Genomic DNA, 15,977 nt, shown 5'->3' with positions numbered 1-15,977 from the left:
TAGCCCCCTGTGGAACACTATTAAATGCTCATGGATTAAAAATCCTATCTGATAAAGAGGGAATATGCAAATTGACCATCACACCACGAAAAAGATGGCGGCACCCATAGCCACAAGATGTCGGTGCCCAGTCCCCTCAGCACTGCTGGATTCCCCCAGTCCTTTCAGCCCCGCCGGGGGGTGGGGGATGGCAGACGCATGGTGCGGCTGAACCCTCCCTTAGCCCCCCAGCCGCCCAGGGCTGCCCAAGGCTCAGGTAACCAGGGCCAGCTGAGGCTTGCACTGCCGGCAGTGGCAGCAGCAGAGGTGTGATGGGGGCATCACCTTCCCCTGATCACCGGGTCGCCTCCCGCCCCTGAGGACTCCCAGACTGTGAGAGGAGGCAGGCTGGGCTGAGGGACCCACCCTCCAGTGCATGAATTTTCATGCACAGGGACTCTAGTTACTCCATAATTACATATTATTAGCTAGAGGCCCGGTGCATGAAATTTGTGCATGGGTGGGGGGTGTATGTGTCTCTCAGCCCAGCCTGCACCCTCTCCAATTTGGGACATCCCTCTCACAATACAGGACTGCTGGCTCCCAACCGCTCGCCTGCCTGCCTTCCTGATTGCTCCTAATTGCCCTCCCCTGCCGGCCTGTTCACTCCTAACTGCCCTCCCTTGCCAGCTTGATCGCCCCTAATTGCCCTCCCCTGCTGACCTGGTCGCCCCCAACTGCCCTCTTCTGCTGGCCTGGTTGCCCCCAACTGCCCTCCCCTGCAGGCCTGGCCCCCCCCCCAACTGCCCTTCCCTGCAAGCCTGGTTCCCCCCTCCCCCAACTGTTCTCCCCTGCAAGCCTGGTCCCCCACAACTGCCTTTCCCTGAAGACCTGGTCACCCCCTACTTCCCTCCTCTACAGGCCTGGTCACCCCTAACTGCTCTCCCTTGAAGGCCTGGTCCCTCCCAACTGCTCTCCCCTGCAGGCCTGGTCCCTCCCAACTGCTCTCCCCTGCAGGCCTGGTTGCCCTCAACTGCCCTCCCCTGAAGGCCTGTTCCCCCCCCCAACTGGCCTCTCCTGCAGGCCTGGTCCCTTCTAACTGCCCTCCCCTGCTGGCCTGATCACCCACAACTGCCCTCCTCTGCTGGCCTGATTGCCCACAACTGCCCTCCCCTGCTGGCCATCTTGTGGTGGCCGTCTTGTGTCCACATGGGGCAGCCATCTTGTGTGTTGGAGTGACAGTCAATTTGCATATTACCCTTTATTAGATAGGAGTATGTCTTCAGTATCTCCAGGTGGGTAGGAAAAAACATAAAACAAGACTGTCTATTTTCTGCAAAATCTCTATGTCCTATCATGCTTTCCTTCTACATACAATACATTAGGGCAATTACATCTACAATTGCAGATGTAGATGGGACCAGGCCTGCAGGCGAGGGCAGTTGGGAGGGACCAGGCCTTCAGGGGAGAGCAGTTAGGGGTAACCAGGCCTGTAGGGGAGGGAAGTTGGGGGTGACCGTGTCTTCGGGGAAGGGCAGTTGGGGGGGACCAGGCCTGCAGTGGAGAACAGTTGGGGGAGTGGGGACCAGGCTTGCAGGGGAGGGCAGTTGCGGGGGGCCCAGGCCTGCAGGGGAGGGCATTTGGGGGTAACCAGGCCAGCAGGAGAGAGCATTAGTTAATAGGGTAAGCAGCAACTTAATACTGTGAAAGAGAGAATAATGCTAAAATCACTACTTTTTCAACCTTAGGCACCAACTCCCCTTAAATATCCTCACTCAGTTATTTCTTAGGGAAATAATGTAGTTGCTAGAAACCTTTTAAGTCATTTCAGGCTTATTTTAAAAGCTTTATTGAGGTGTAACTAACATAGAGTAAGCTTTGCATATCTGAGCTATACAATTTGATAGTTTGACATATGTACACACTCTTGACACTGTCACCACAATCACAACAGTGACCTATCACCACCATCAAACAGTCGGCCCCTTTGTCATCCCTCTCTCCTGCACCTCTCCAATCTCCACCCCAGGCAACCAGTGACCTACCTTTTTCACTTATTAAAGTCTGCATTTCTTTTTTTTTTTTTTTGTATTTACTGCATGTGGGTTTTTTCTAGAAGGTATGGGCATGTGAGTAGATGTATGCCTCCAAATTTCGCCCTGGCCACTACCTGATACCCACCATCACATGGGGACACGTTACAGAGAAAGAGGGTGTTAAGTTCTAGTTCTAGAGCCCGCTGACATTTTAGATTTGAAATACCGGGACTTTGAAACAATAACCGTTTTCATACCAAAATGGCCATGTAAGTTAAGGAATTCATTCCCATCTGTCGGAGGCCCAAAGGATGGTGGGACTGACCCCCCGCTGGCAGCAATGAGGGAGCCCCGGGAAATGTTGTTCTCTTGTTTGTGATGAACCAGAATGACTGCTCGGGAAACGATGTCATTTTAATGACGCCGATGAGGGAAGTAGTCTGTACTGAGTGGTTTCTCATTTGCCGCCCACGCCCCACTTTTGTGTCACAAACATTTGAAACTTTCAGTGCTCAGAGGCTGCTTTCCCATCTCTTCTGGCCCTCACGTCCTCTCCGGGAACAGAGTTCCTAAACCCAGTTTTGAAAAAGAAGTGGAAAAAGCCTATTCCTCGAAAGTAGAAAACTGCCCGGGGACTGTCGCATCCAGTGTGACTGACACTGAGTGACAATGGAGAGGAAAGGCAAGAGTGAGGAAAGGAGAAATGAAATACAGGGAAGACAGTAGGTCCTCTACGTGGGGTCGGCTGCTCCGATGGACCCAGGGGCCCGGGTTAAGGTCTTTGAAGTTTGTTCACAGGCAGGGTGATCCCTCAGCTTCCCTCCAACGATTCTGACTCCTTAGATCTGGGGTGTGGGCCAAGACGCTGCATTTTAATAAGCCCTGGGCCCCCAGAAAATTTGAATGAACGCTGGCCTAACCACCCACTCGCACCCTCCTCCCTGCTCCAACCTCAGTCTTTTTTTTTTTTTTTTAATATTTGTATTGATTTCAGAGAAGAAGGGAGAGGGAGAGACAGAAACATCAATGATGAGAGAGAATCATTCATCAGCTGCCTCCTGCATGCCCCCTACTGGGGATGGAGCCCGCAACCCAGCATGTGCCTTGACTGTGACCTCCTGGTTCATAGGTCGATGATCAACCACTGAGCAACACCGGCTGGGCTAACCTCAGTCTTGTTTGGTTTTTCTCATAGTGACATCCAGTAGTGGGGAAGAAAGTCTAGTGCAAGAAAACTAGAGCTCAGGGACTTTGCCATGTGTGGCTTCCTGTCACTTTTAGACTTCTGTCCGGTTGCCAGTGCGGTATGTGGAGGGGAAGAGTAGGAGGACAGAACTCTGAAACCTACATATGAGATTGTGTTAAGCCAGAGACTGTAAAAGTGTGTTCCTGGAAGCACCCTAACCAGCCCAGATAACTGAAGTGTACTCTTCAAAGCCGGGATCAACCTCCCCTGCTCCGCCTGCCAGCCCCTCTGACTCCCAGTCTGTGTCTCTAAGAAGAGTTTTCAAATGAGCGGATGGGGTCCTGGCTGGACGCCCGCAGGGAACTTCCCAGCAAAGCGCGCTCCTGCTCACCTGGCTGGCGATTTCATAACAGAGTATAGCAGCAACTTCTATATGCAGGTCAGTTTCTTCCCCGAAAAAATATATTTTAAAATTTTCTATTTGGAAAACGTTCACTGTGAAATTACTCTGCTTATAATGGAAGGTATAAAGGTGAAGGCAGTAGTACTGTTCGTTTGCATATGGTCATTTTGAGATAGAAAAATTCCATTTTATCTTATATTAGGGACAAAATTTCAAGCAACTTTCTACAGAAAAATAGCTTGGAGTTAAAGTTCCTTATAATAAAAGAGAAATTATTCACAGAAAAGGAGTGTGTAAATGTGCCACCTCAAAATAAGAATTGTGCCTCTTCAGTGAACAAGAATGTTGTGTATAAGAATATTACATTTGTAAGAGCACAGGACACGCAATAAATTTTAGATAAACTATATAAAGGGTTTGCTTTTGGTGTCTAATGTGTTTTAATAACCTGTCCACAAAATTAATATTTTTTCTCCAGCAAGAGACTTCAAATAGGATATAAAAGAGAGTGAGTACTTATTCTGACTACATTTTTCAAGAGCTATTTGCTGTCTGTCACTGGGGACGGTGGTTCCAATAAAATAGTGATAGCATAGCCTGCTATCAGTCTTCATGGGCGTTGTAAGTGGTCGATGTATCGGCCTTGGCCTCTAAGTTTCTAACCTATCCTATCTAATAATAGAGTAAAATGTAAATTACCATCACTCCGCTACGCCCACGATTGGGCGGTGGGAGGCTGGGGGGCGGGACTCGGGGTGGCCTATCCGGCCATTGAGAGGCACGGATCCGCTGCCACTGAGGGGGGTGGGACTCCCGCCCCCTGCGACTCTCAACGGCCAGATCGAGGCCAGATCCGCAGCCGCTGAGGGGGCCTGCGCGGACACCCAGCTGCGCCTCTCAACGGCAGGGTAGCCAGGTGTCCGTGGCAGCCCCCCTCAGCGGCCATTGAGAGGTGCAGGGGGTGGGAGTCCTGCCCCCTGCGCCTCTCAACAGCAGGGTAGCCCCCCTCAGCGGCCACGGACCATCAAAAGCGTGGGAGCTGGGTGCCTGTCCGCTCAGGCACCCAGCTCCCCGCGATCAAAAGCAAAAGTGTGGCAGCTGGATGCCTTTCCGCTCAAGCACCAGCAATCGAAAGTGAAAGCGTGGCAGCTGGATGCCTTTCCGCTCAGACACCAGGCCTTTCAGAAGCCTCCGCCACCGCCATGCCGGAGGCTTCTGAAAGGCCTGGTGCACCAGCGATCGAAGGTGAAAGCGTGGCAGCTGGATGCCTGTCCACTCAGACACCAGCAGACAGGCACCCAGCTCCCCGTGATCAAAAGCAAAAGCGTGGCAGCTGGATGACTTTCCGCTCAGACACCAGGCCTTTCAGAAGCCTCCGCCGCGCTGGAGGCTTCTGAAAGGCCTGGTGCACTAGCGGACAGGCACCCAGCTCCCCATGATCAAAAGCAAAAGCGTGTAGGGGACCCTACACGTGCATGATTCAATCATGCACTGGGCCTCTAGTATATATATAAAAGCCTAAGCGACCATTAAGACTGAACAACCAGAACGACCAGTAGAACAGTTGCTATGAGGCACACTGACCATTAGGGGGCAGACACTCGATTCCGCTCAAGGGCATGTACCTTGGTTGCGGGCACATCCTCAGTAGGGGGTGTGCAGGAGGCAGCTGATTGATGTTTCTCTCTCATCAATGTTTCTAGCTCTCTATCCCTCTCCCTTCCTCTCTGTAAAAAAATCAATAAAATACATTTTTAAAAAATTAAAAATGACATAGCTGTATGCACTTATACAACTTAATTTCCTTGTTTTGATGTTGTACTATATTTATGTAAGTTCTAACTGTGTTATCTTTGCAACTTTCTGTGACTCTGTCATTACTTGAAAGCAGAATTGTTCTTCAAATTGCATTGTGTGAAAAAAGTCAGGAAGTTATAGATGCCAATTCAGTCTCTTGAACCAGGATGACAGCTTCATGGAGACAGAGATTAAAGAGCCTGTCGAACCACAAGGCCTGCCCGTGAGGGTAACTTTGATCTGACAGAAGTCCACAAGCTGGGACCCAGCAGGACGAGGTAACCCATGTAATGATTGTTACAAGTTATTAGCTTTCAAGGGAAGTTGAATGAACAAGTCTCCTTTTTGGCATTTGAGCCTTGGTAATGGCTTCCTATTGAGTAGAGTTCCCGGCGATAATTCCCCTGCATGTCAAATGCCTCATTCACCCAACAGTGCACCACAAAAGGCATTCCGAGCACATCACTCAGCACCACACTGTGAGGGCAGAACTGGAAGAGTCGCCTCTGCCCAAAGCCAAAACCGCAGACACAAGATTCATCCCTTCCTTTGGAAAAGTTCGTCTCCCCACCCCCATAAAAATCATTGGGTCTAAATAAGTCTAAAATCTGTCTCAACTACCACCTCTCTTAATTTGAGCAGTCCCAACTTTCTTAAAGGGATTGGAGGTGATGTCTAGAATTTTATCTACGTTCATCATGTAGGATTCAAATCCTAAATTTTCAGCTGTGCTGACTGTCTCTGGAAGAAATTCCTGGTTGCCTGGCTCTACATTCTCACATAAGGCTAGGTACAGAGAAAACTGAGGGAAGATCTCTTCTTTCCAGGCCAAGTAACCAGGGTTGTTTCCTAAACATACAAAGGAGAAATGTATTTCCCCATTCACCACACACACACAAAAAAAGTCCTGCTAAAGGGCCTGGTGCTGGGCTCACACAGACAAGCAGATTACCTGTCTGCAGTGGACGGGATGTTTGTGTCCACCCCGCCTCCTCCCCACCCCCCCAACCACCAAATTCATCTCTTGAAACCGACTCCCCAGTGTGATGGTATTTGGAGGTGGGACTTTGGGAAATGAGTAGGTCATGAGGGTGGAGCCCTCATGAATGAAATTAGTGCCCTGATAAAAGAGACACTAGAGAGTTTCTTCTTTCGTACGAGGTTACAGTAAGAGGATCGTCAGTGAGGACCGGCTCTTACCAGACATCAAATCCTCCAGCACCTCGATCTTGGACTTCCCAGGCTCCAGAACTATGTGAAATAAAATGCTATTGTTTATAAGACTCCTGGTCTATGGTACTTTATTATAGCAGCCTTACCTGACTTAGAAATGTAGCGCACATAAAAAAATTAAGAAATAACATCTGGACTCCGATCATGAACTGAAAACTAATCTTGGATAAGTGTTAAAAAAAAACACATGAAAATTCTTCTAAACCCATTTTAGGGCCTGCCACAATCATGAGAAATAAGCTTCCTTCTCTTTCCAGCTTCCAAACTGTGGTCTCCAATTAAGAGCATTCAATATTTATATGTACAACATTAAAATAATCTGCAAAAACAAAACAACCTTCTCTATCCCAGGTGCTCTAAAACATTATCTCATGGTGGATACTGAAAATACCAGGGGGCCATTTTGTAAAGTATATGATTGTCTAACCACTGGGCTGGACACCTGAAACTAATACAAAATAATATTGAATATGAACTAGAATTGAAATATTTTTTCAAATTTAAAAATGTAAGATAAAATATTATCTCTAATACTACAGCAACATAAACAGGTGGTATTATTAACCTCAAGTTATAGAAATCGAGGCTCAGAAGAATCAGGTAACTTGCACAAGTTCACAGGCAGAAAATAAATTCATTAGAAGTTTTTAAGTATTATGTATGCATAGGGTTTCAACAAAAAGAAGGAAAACTATAGATATAAAAAGAAAATAATTTAAAATGTAAACAATGCCCATTAAGAAAAGTGTTCTAGGTTTCTATCGCTGCTATATCAAATTATCACAAAATTATGGCTTAAGACAACACAAACATATTATGTTACAGCTCTGTGCATCTCAAACCCGGAAAGACCGCAGTGTGCTGAGACCAAGGTGTCCGTGCAGCGCATTTCTTTCCGGAAGCCTCCGTGCCCGGATTCCAGAGGTGGCCCACTGTGCTTGGCTCATGGCCCCTTCCTCCACCTTCAGAGCCAAGATGATTAAGCCCCGTCCTTTCTGCCCTGTCATCTCTCTCTGTTCTCTCTCTTCTGCCCGCCTCCTCCTCATTTAAGGACCCCTGTGATTACATTAGGCCCATCTGGATAATCCATAATATTTTTTTTATTTTAAAGTTAGCTGACTAGCACCCTAGCCGGTTTGGCTCAATGGATAGAGCATCGGCCTGGGAACCAAAGGGTCCTGGGTTCGATTCCGGTCAAGGGCATGTACCTTGGTTGCAGGCTGCTCCCTGGCCCAGGCCCTGGTCAGGGCTCGTGCAGGAGGCAACCAATCGATGTGTTTCTCTCACGTCGATGTTTCCCTCTGTCTTTCCCTCTCTCTTCCACCCTCCCTAAAAAAATTAATGGAAAAAATATCCTCGGGCAAGGAATAACAAGAAAGGAAGGGAGGAAGGGAGGAAGGGAGGAAGGGAGGGAGGAAGGAAGGAAGGAAGGAAGGAAGGAAGGAAGGAAGGAAGGAAGGAAGGAAGCTGACTAGCAACCTAAACTGGCCTTTGCCGTGTAATCTAACGTAGTCGTAGGATTGGGCCTGTGGACTTCTTTGAGGAGCCATGATCCTGCCCACCACGGAGCGGTGAAAGGCTGTTGAATACGTTCATGCTAAACAGAAAAGTGGCCTCAGGAAGCACTTTCCATCCACCTGGATGTACTGTTTCCAAGGTTTCAGACCAGTCTAGGCCCTGCCCCTAACATAGCAAATGCGGAGTCTCCGGCTCCCGGGGACCACTGTCCTGTGCGTGTCTTCACTGGGTTTACAATCGTGACCACGTAGTTATAATGTGTTTTTAAATTCCTGTTAAAATGAAACAACAGAATAGCAATATCGTTGACTTTGACTGAAAATCTTTCTCTCTCCTGGGTTCACAGAGAAATTCTCTAAACCAGGGTGGGAGCCTTTGTTCTGCCCGGGCCACGTGGGTCTTTGGAACATCATCTGCGGACCATACACAACTATCACCTTGAAGAGGGGCCCGCTGTACCCCGTCGGTTTGGTTCCGTGGTTAGAGGGTCAGCCTGTGGACCGAAGGGTCCGGGGGATTCCCAGTCAAGGCCACATACCTTGTTTGCAAGTCCCCAGCCCCGGCAGGGGTGCATGCGAGAGGCACCCCAAGATTTCAGTGTCACTTAAGAGAAAGGGTCTCTCGTCAGACAACACAGCGCAGATTGTGACAACATAATAACGATTCAGAGAAAGCGTAAATGGCCTCGGGTTCTGGCCTTGGGCCAACATGTTTGCTCTTTACTCTGCTGATCCCATAAGCCTGCACTCAAGGGTTAGTTGCAATGTTGCAAAGGGGATTTCGATGGGAGTGAGGCACCCCAATTTCATAACTGCCTACGTCTGGGCATCATCAAGGTTTCCAGAGCACATTCATGATTTCATTTCATCTTCCCAACCACCTGGGAGGAAGGAGCGGCAGGGTGCCTCCCCTTCACCGGAGAGGAGACTGAGGCTTGAGGAGTCCGTGTCAGGTGACAGCAGTGGGATCCGGATGCCGGGACAGGGACCACACACCGTGGAGCCCTGGGAAGAATGCTGGGCTTGGAGTCAGAAGTCCAGTGCTTGCCTGGTTGGTGGCTTTACACAGGTGCTCTGACCTGTTAACCAAGTTCCCTTTACTCAGCTGTCCAACGGCTAATCAGAGCCCCTCCCGCAGAAGCTGGATGTGGCTAAGGGGACCTAAGTGGAGCCATTTCAAAATGGAGTCGCAGCCGCCATTCCAGAGAAACTGCCTTCCGTGGCTTGAGCCTTTGGACTGTTTGAATAGGGCCAGACCTTTGGAACGGGCCCAACCAACATTGCCTTAACAGTTATTTATTTACAAATATATATATGTAATTGATTTCAGAGAGGAAGGGAGAGAGAAACATCAGTGAGGAGAGAGAATTATTGATCCACTGCCTCCTGTACGCCCCCTGCTGGGGATGTAGCCCGCCACCCCGGCATGTGCCCTTGATCGGAATCGAACCCAGGACCCTTCAGTCCGCAGGCTGATGCTCTATCCACTGAGCCAAACCAGCCAGGGCCCCCTTCTATTCTTGATTTAAGGCCCTAGAATTAGTGATTGTGCATTAAAGTCTAACTTACAGGCCTTTGTATCTGGTAGAAGCACAAGTTTCTGTCTAGTTGAACAGATAGCCCCAAATGTTATAATTTAACCAGTTTTGTATCTCACCCAGCAATCTTACTCCCTATAAACACCCTCGCTCCACAAGTGCTCTTTGAACTGGGCAGGGCACCTTACTGGTTCCCTGACTATTTAATGAGCTGAATGAAGTCTTTGACAGGTGCTCACTTTGTTTTCACGGGCTGAGACTCCCTCTTGAACATTACCCTTGGAGCACAGAGGGTAAGGTGGCAGGGCTGAGCAGGAAGCACGGAGAGAAGGACTCGGGCTTTGAGTTAGCTTCAGGTAGTTAGCAGGCTTAATTCTGGGTAAATCACTTCACCTCCCTAAATTTCTCATTGCTCATTTATAAAAGGGAAATAACGTCACCTAGCTTGCACAGTGTCTATAAAGGCTAAACACATACAGCATTACAGGACATGGCACCTAGTATTTGATAAATGGTATTATTATTATTATTATTGTCCTCCTCATCATTATCACTATCAATCATAGTTGATGGCAGAGAACTAAAAACCAGATTTTTTGACTTCCAACCCAGTGTTCTTTCTAATGTCACAAAGGTACCTGTGTGATTGACAATTTATATAGTGCAATATTGTACCCAAAAGACAAACTTTTAAAATATTTTTTTCTTGATTTCAGAGAGGAAGGAAGATAGAAACATCAATGATGAGAGAGAATCATTGTTCGGCTGCCTCCTACACCGCCCTCCCCCCCCCCCCCCCGCCCCATCACCGGGGATCGAGCCCGCAACCCAGGTCTGTGCTCCCGACTGGAATCGAATCTGGGACTCTTCAGTCCGCAGGCCGACGCTCTATCTACTGAGCCAAACCAGCTAGGGCTCAAAAGTCAAACTTTTAAGTGACTCCAGGTTTTTGCTTTCCTCCAAATAGCATTATATAAGCTATTGGTTTCTAGTGAACACCTCCATGAGAAAGGGACATATATAATTACACAGTTTTAAAAAGTAATGATTCAATAAATGGTGCTCATCAGCTCTTTGTCCATATAGAATGTAATCACACTTTATACGAATTGGAATTTATGTGGATGTTAAAGAGTACAGCGGAACTAATTTGCAACACTTGAAATAATACAGGTGTGCACAATATTGAAAAATATTCGTCAAGAATTCCATAGCTTCAAAGCAGGCAGGCTTGGTGAATTGTAAATGTAAGGCAACAGTGGGCTGATAAACCTACAGGGCTCTCGCCCGCAGGGGCAGTGTTGCAGTAGTGCCCTCTTGTGGACATTCTGAGAACAGCACCCTAATAAAGACGTCAGTTTAGAAAGAAAATCCTATTGACAGACGAGGGCTCTCACCCTGCAGAGGGAGATGTTGCAGTAGTGCCCTCTTGTGGACATTCTGAGAACAGCACACTTTTGAGAGATCTAGAGGGCTCTCGCCTTGCAGGGAAGTGCTGCAACGGTGCCCTCTTGTGGAAATTCTGAAAATAGCACCATACTAATGAACTGCCAATTTGAAAAGAAAACCCTTTTTTAAAAAATATTTTTTTATTAATTTCAGAGAGAAAAGGGAGAGGGAGAAAAAGATAGAAACATCAATGATGAGAGCAAATTAGTGATTGGCTGCCTGCTGTACACCCCCTACTGGGGATCAAGCCCACAACCTGGGGACCGGAATCGGACCTGGGACCCTTCAGTCCACAGGCGGATGCTCTGTCCACTGGGCCAAAACCGGCTAGGGCAGAAAACCCCATTGATAGACCTAGAGGGCTCTCACCGTGCAGGGCGGTGTTGCAATGGTGCCCTCTTGTGGATATTCTGAGAACAGCACCCTACTAATGAATTCTGCCAATTTGAAAAGAAAACCCTATTGATAGACTTAGAGGGCTCTCACCCTGCAGGGAGAGGTTGCAATAGTGCCCTCTTGTGGACATTCTGAGACCAGCACCCTTTTGGTAGCTCTAGACTGGCTCTCGCCCTGCAGGGAAGTGTTGCAATAGTTAAACAAACAAACAAACAAACAAACCAAAAACCCGCCTCTTTGGTCAGTGTTATCAGGGATGCATCCTTTGCATAAAATGTACTAGTAGACACTCTGCTCAGAGAATCGCCCTACCTTTTCCGTTCTGTGCCCTTGGGCAGAGAGCCAGGGGAACTGTGGGCTACCTCATTCTTTCCCTTTCGGGTTAACAGTCTCAGCTGCTGGCCAGTGTCTGAACACAGCTGCCTGTGTCTCTGTCCAGGTTTAACGTTCATAAGAGGAGGGCTAGCGCAGAATGTGCTATTCCAGCGCGCGGAAAGCCAAGGGCAGTTACTCTCACGTTAGAGATGAGGGCACTGAAGAATCAAAAGGCTAAGCAGCTCGCCCCAAGCCACCCAGCTGTTTAAGTGCTGGAGCCGGACTTCAAACCCAGGCAGCCTGACTCCAGAGCTGCTCACTTGATCACTGCATGAAAAGTGGCTCTGTACACGGACAATGCTTTGTCCAGCGTTAGGACGCATGGTAAGTCCTTATCAACGCCTCGTTAGTCCTAGCCGGTTTGGCTCAGTGGAGAGAGCATCGGCCTGGGGACCAAAGCGTCAAGGACACGTACCCGAGCCCTGGCTGGTTTTGCTCAGTGGATAGAGCATTGGCCTGCGGACCAAAGGGTCCCAGGTTCGATTCCGGTCAAGGGCACATGCTCTGGTTGTGGGCTCGACCCCCAATAGGGGGCATGCAGGAGGCAGCCGATCAATGATTCTCATCATTGACGTTTCTATCTCTCCTCTCCCTTCCGCTCTGAAATAAAAAAAAAATATATATATATATATAAAGGACACATACCTGGGTTGCTGGTTCCTCCCTGGCCCGGGCCCTGGTTGGGGCAACCAATCAATACTTTCTGTCTTTCCTCTCTCTTCCACTCTCTCTAAAAACCAATGGAAAAATATCCTGTCTAGTTACATTATTTTTAAACTCTAAAGCTCAGTATGACTTTGTTCCTAGCCCAGTGCCTCAAAGCAGAGGATGGTCAATAGGACATAAACGTCACCACATCCTTAACACTAATCTGTATTAGTGTCCTACCATGAGCAAATGAAAACAAGGCCTTTATTTAAGTCCTTTATTGCTTATGTCCTATTTATTTGCATAAGATAAACATTAAATCCTTATTCTGCTTCCCTTTGCCATTAAAATCTACCTTTCTTCATTAGAAATAGAAGACGGAACAATCCAAGCAATCAAGCGCAGATGGGTGCTCCTAGCAATTTCTGAATTCCACATCAGTGAGTGCCAGGCAGTGACGCCCCGTTGGCCATGAAGGAGACTGCGGCAGAAAGAAGGCACGAGCGCAAGAACAGGAGTGCAAACATCTGGGACGGACCCGGCAGGTACTCTGCCAGGTAATTCTTGACCTTCCTTGTTTGCCTGCCTTCTGCCTCTTATTTCCTGAGATACAGGCAAAGCGTTTCCGTACCTCAGCCACAGCTACTAGCACAACATGCAACAGACACTCTGCAGTTATCCACTCACTCTGATTAGCAGAGGAAGGAAAATGACCCTGTCCAGGTCTCTTTTCCTCGATACCCCACTCTGGCCCCAGGCCAAACAGAGATTCCGTCCCTTCCATGGACTTGGACCTCCCTGACTCTCATTCTGACTGCGCAGCAGCTGCTAGATCTTCATTGCTCCTTGTTCTCTGTCGATGGCCCTTTTGATACATTCTAGAGAAACACTGCAAAGGGAAATGAAGGGAACGGTACTTTAAATATAATAACTGTGAGATCTGGTGTATTGTTACCTTTCCAACAAGCCCAAACTCCATTTTGAAATCCGCTCTGTCTGTGGGGGAAAGCTCTGGTGATCTGTTTGTGAATAATTCGGAGTATGCTGAGAAGCTAGTAAAATCTTCAGTCATTTCCACAAATTTACAATTTTTCAGGTAAAGCTGTGCTTTAATGAATCAGAACAAATCAACGCTTCCCCAATTTACTAAGGACTGCCGCTTAGTTCCACTACTCAGGTGCTTTTAGGTTTGGAGTTTATACTTTTTAGAATTCATATGACAAAATGGGCTCTTTCACGATTTTTAACTGTCCTTTGGGACATTCCTATTTCACTTCCTACATTACCCTTTTAGAGGAATCTTTTCAAAACGCAAATATTCTGTCGCAGGAGCCCCTACACACACCACCCACAGAGACCTGCAAAAGAGAAACTGGCTACAAAAATCACCACCAGTGCTTCCTCTAGGGATTTTAACAAAAGGCAAAGGATGAGTATTTCACATTGTAATTTTGTATGATTTATAACTTAGGTGATTTATCTGATTTTTCTATGACTATCTTTTTGCACTTAACTCTAGTTCCACAGCCCAGTCGGGCTGCCCAGGGAGCAGACTCTGAGGAGACCGTGGGCAGGGGTTCCGAGGGGGTGCTTTGGGAACGCCCTCTGTGGGGAGAAAGGAGGATTGGGCCGAGGAGGAGCGGGGAGTGGCCCAAGGTTAGGATACACTTGGACAGTGGTAACTGGCTTTGCCAGCTGGTCAGGGACCTGGAAAGAAACAGACTGGAAGACTGGGAACAGAATTTCTCCCTCCTTTGATCCCAAATGTATCTCCCAGCTCACACTAGATTACTACTTGACTCTACCCAACCTTGTGACGTGATGGGACCGAGAACCCAGCTCACAGTCGGTGGTTTTGGCTGCATGGCCACTGAGCATCCATTGTCAGCTGCTATGTCGCCACCAGGGCCCAGTAGCACATCGGAAGGCTTGCGTGGAAAGGTGTTTACTTCTTTGCTATTGATGGCATGACCTCCATTCAGAATCCTTGGAGTCTACCTCGTGCTTTTCTCACGAAACTTGTCATAAACTCCACACGGCATCTTTTCCCACCACCGGTGCATCTTACGGGCATTGTTGCCCATGCAGCCAATTTAGGAAACTCACAGGTGTAACCAGTTAAACTGGGTAAGAGCCTTAACAAAATGCTGTTAAAGAACACCTGATGGTGCAGCAGCTCCTTAGAAAATCTGGAGTCTGACAGAGGTGACAATTGGACAGTGTCTTTAAGAATACCTGCCCCCCCCCCACACACACACACACTAAAGGGTTAGCTAGCTGGCTTAATTAGAAAGGTTTAGGGAATGAGAAGGGTCCATGGGAGAGGAATACACAGATGGAGACTTGAAGATGCCAGGATGCTTATCTTACTTGTACAGAGGATAGAGAAATGCCACAGCAGATGGAAATACTTCTGGCCTGAGCAATTACAACCCCACAAACCAAGGACAAGTGTATCTCTGGCTGAGCGAGTAAAGTGACCATGTGTGAGGCCCACAGGAGCCTGACCTGAGCAGCTGGGAGGCCATCAGACATCTCCGCCAGCGCAACTGGGAGAAACCCGTAAGATAAATCAAAGTGACTCCAACCTACACAGTTAAGATGACCCAACGAGGAAAAGTGCGGATGTGCGGGTCCTGGGAGCTGATTACAGGGCTAAGGTCCCACGGAGAGAAGGAGGGTCTGCAGCCTCAAGACAAAGAAAGCAGCGCTCACCCTTCTTAGGGGCCCCGCTCTGTGTCCAGGAGGGACAGTCTTAGGAGTAGGAACTTAGAGGGCCTTTCTTAGGTGCCCCCCTCCCCCGGCCCCCGCACCAAGACAGACAGAGCTGTAGGCTTAGAATTACGGTCTTCGAGGTAGTGTTTGCTTGCAATAAAGTTTCTGTACTTTTCACCTACCACCTTTTGTCCGTGGCTTCATTCTGCGAATCCATTCGGACAAGGACCCGGGAAAGAAATCACCCTCCTCAGTAAAACAGCCCAGTCACCACCCCCAGCCGGAGCTGGGAAATCGTGCACAGGGAGAACATGCCTTCTGGGCACCTTGCACTCAAGTCTCATTTTATCAACACATCTGAACTCCTTAGAACCAAATTATATTGTCCTTTCCCCTCTTGGACCTCATCCTTTTTTTCCTTATGGAATCTCCCCCCCCGCCCCCCCCCCCCCACACACACATTCCCAATTTTCCCTCTTCAGTTAGCATTTTACTAGGCAGAAGAGTCTAATGTCATCTCTTAAAGTGACTTTACTGTGCCTTCTCTATATTCTAGAGCATGCATAAAAACCTAAGACCAGTCTATTTTAATGACCCACAAGCTCCTCTTTATGCCGAAACTGTTTACGTTCTTTGTATTCCTTAATCTCACCAACAATACCTAACATTCACTTTGTCATAGATATCTTATAACATGAAACTAAG

This window comes from Cnephaeus nilssonii (genome assembly GCF_951640355.1).
Source record: "Cnephaeus nilssonii genome assembly, chromosome: 10".
Taxonomy (NCBI): domain Eukaryota; kingdom Metazoa; phylum Chordata; class Mammalia; order Chiroptera; family Vespertilionidae; genus Cnephaeus; species Cnephaeus nilssonii.
This window is presented reverse-complemented; position numbering follows the sequence as displayed.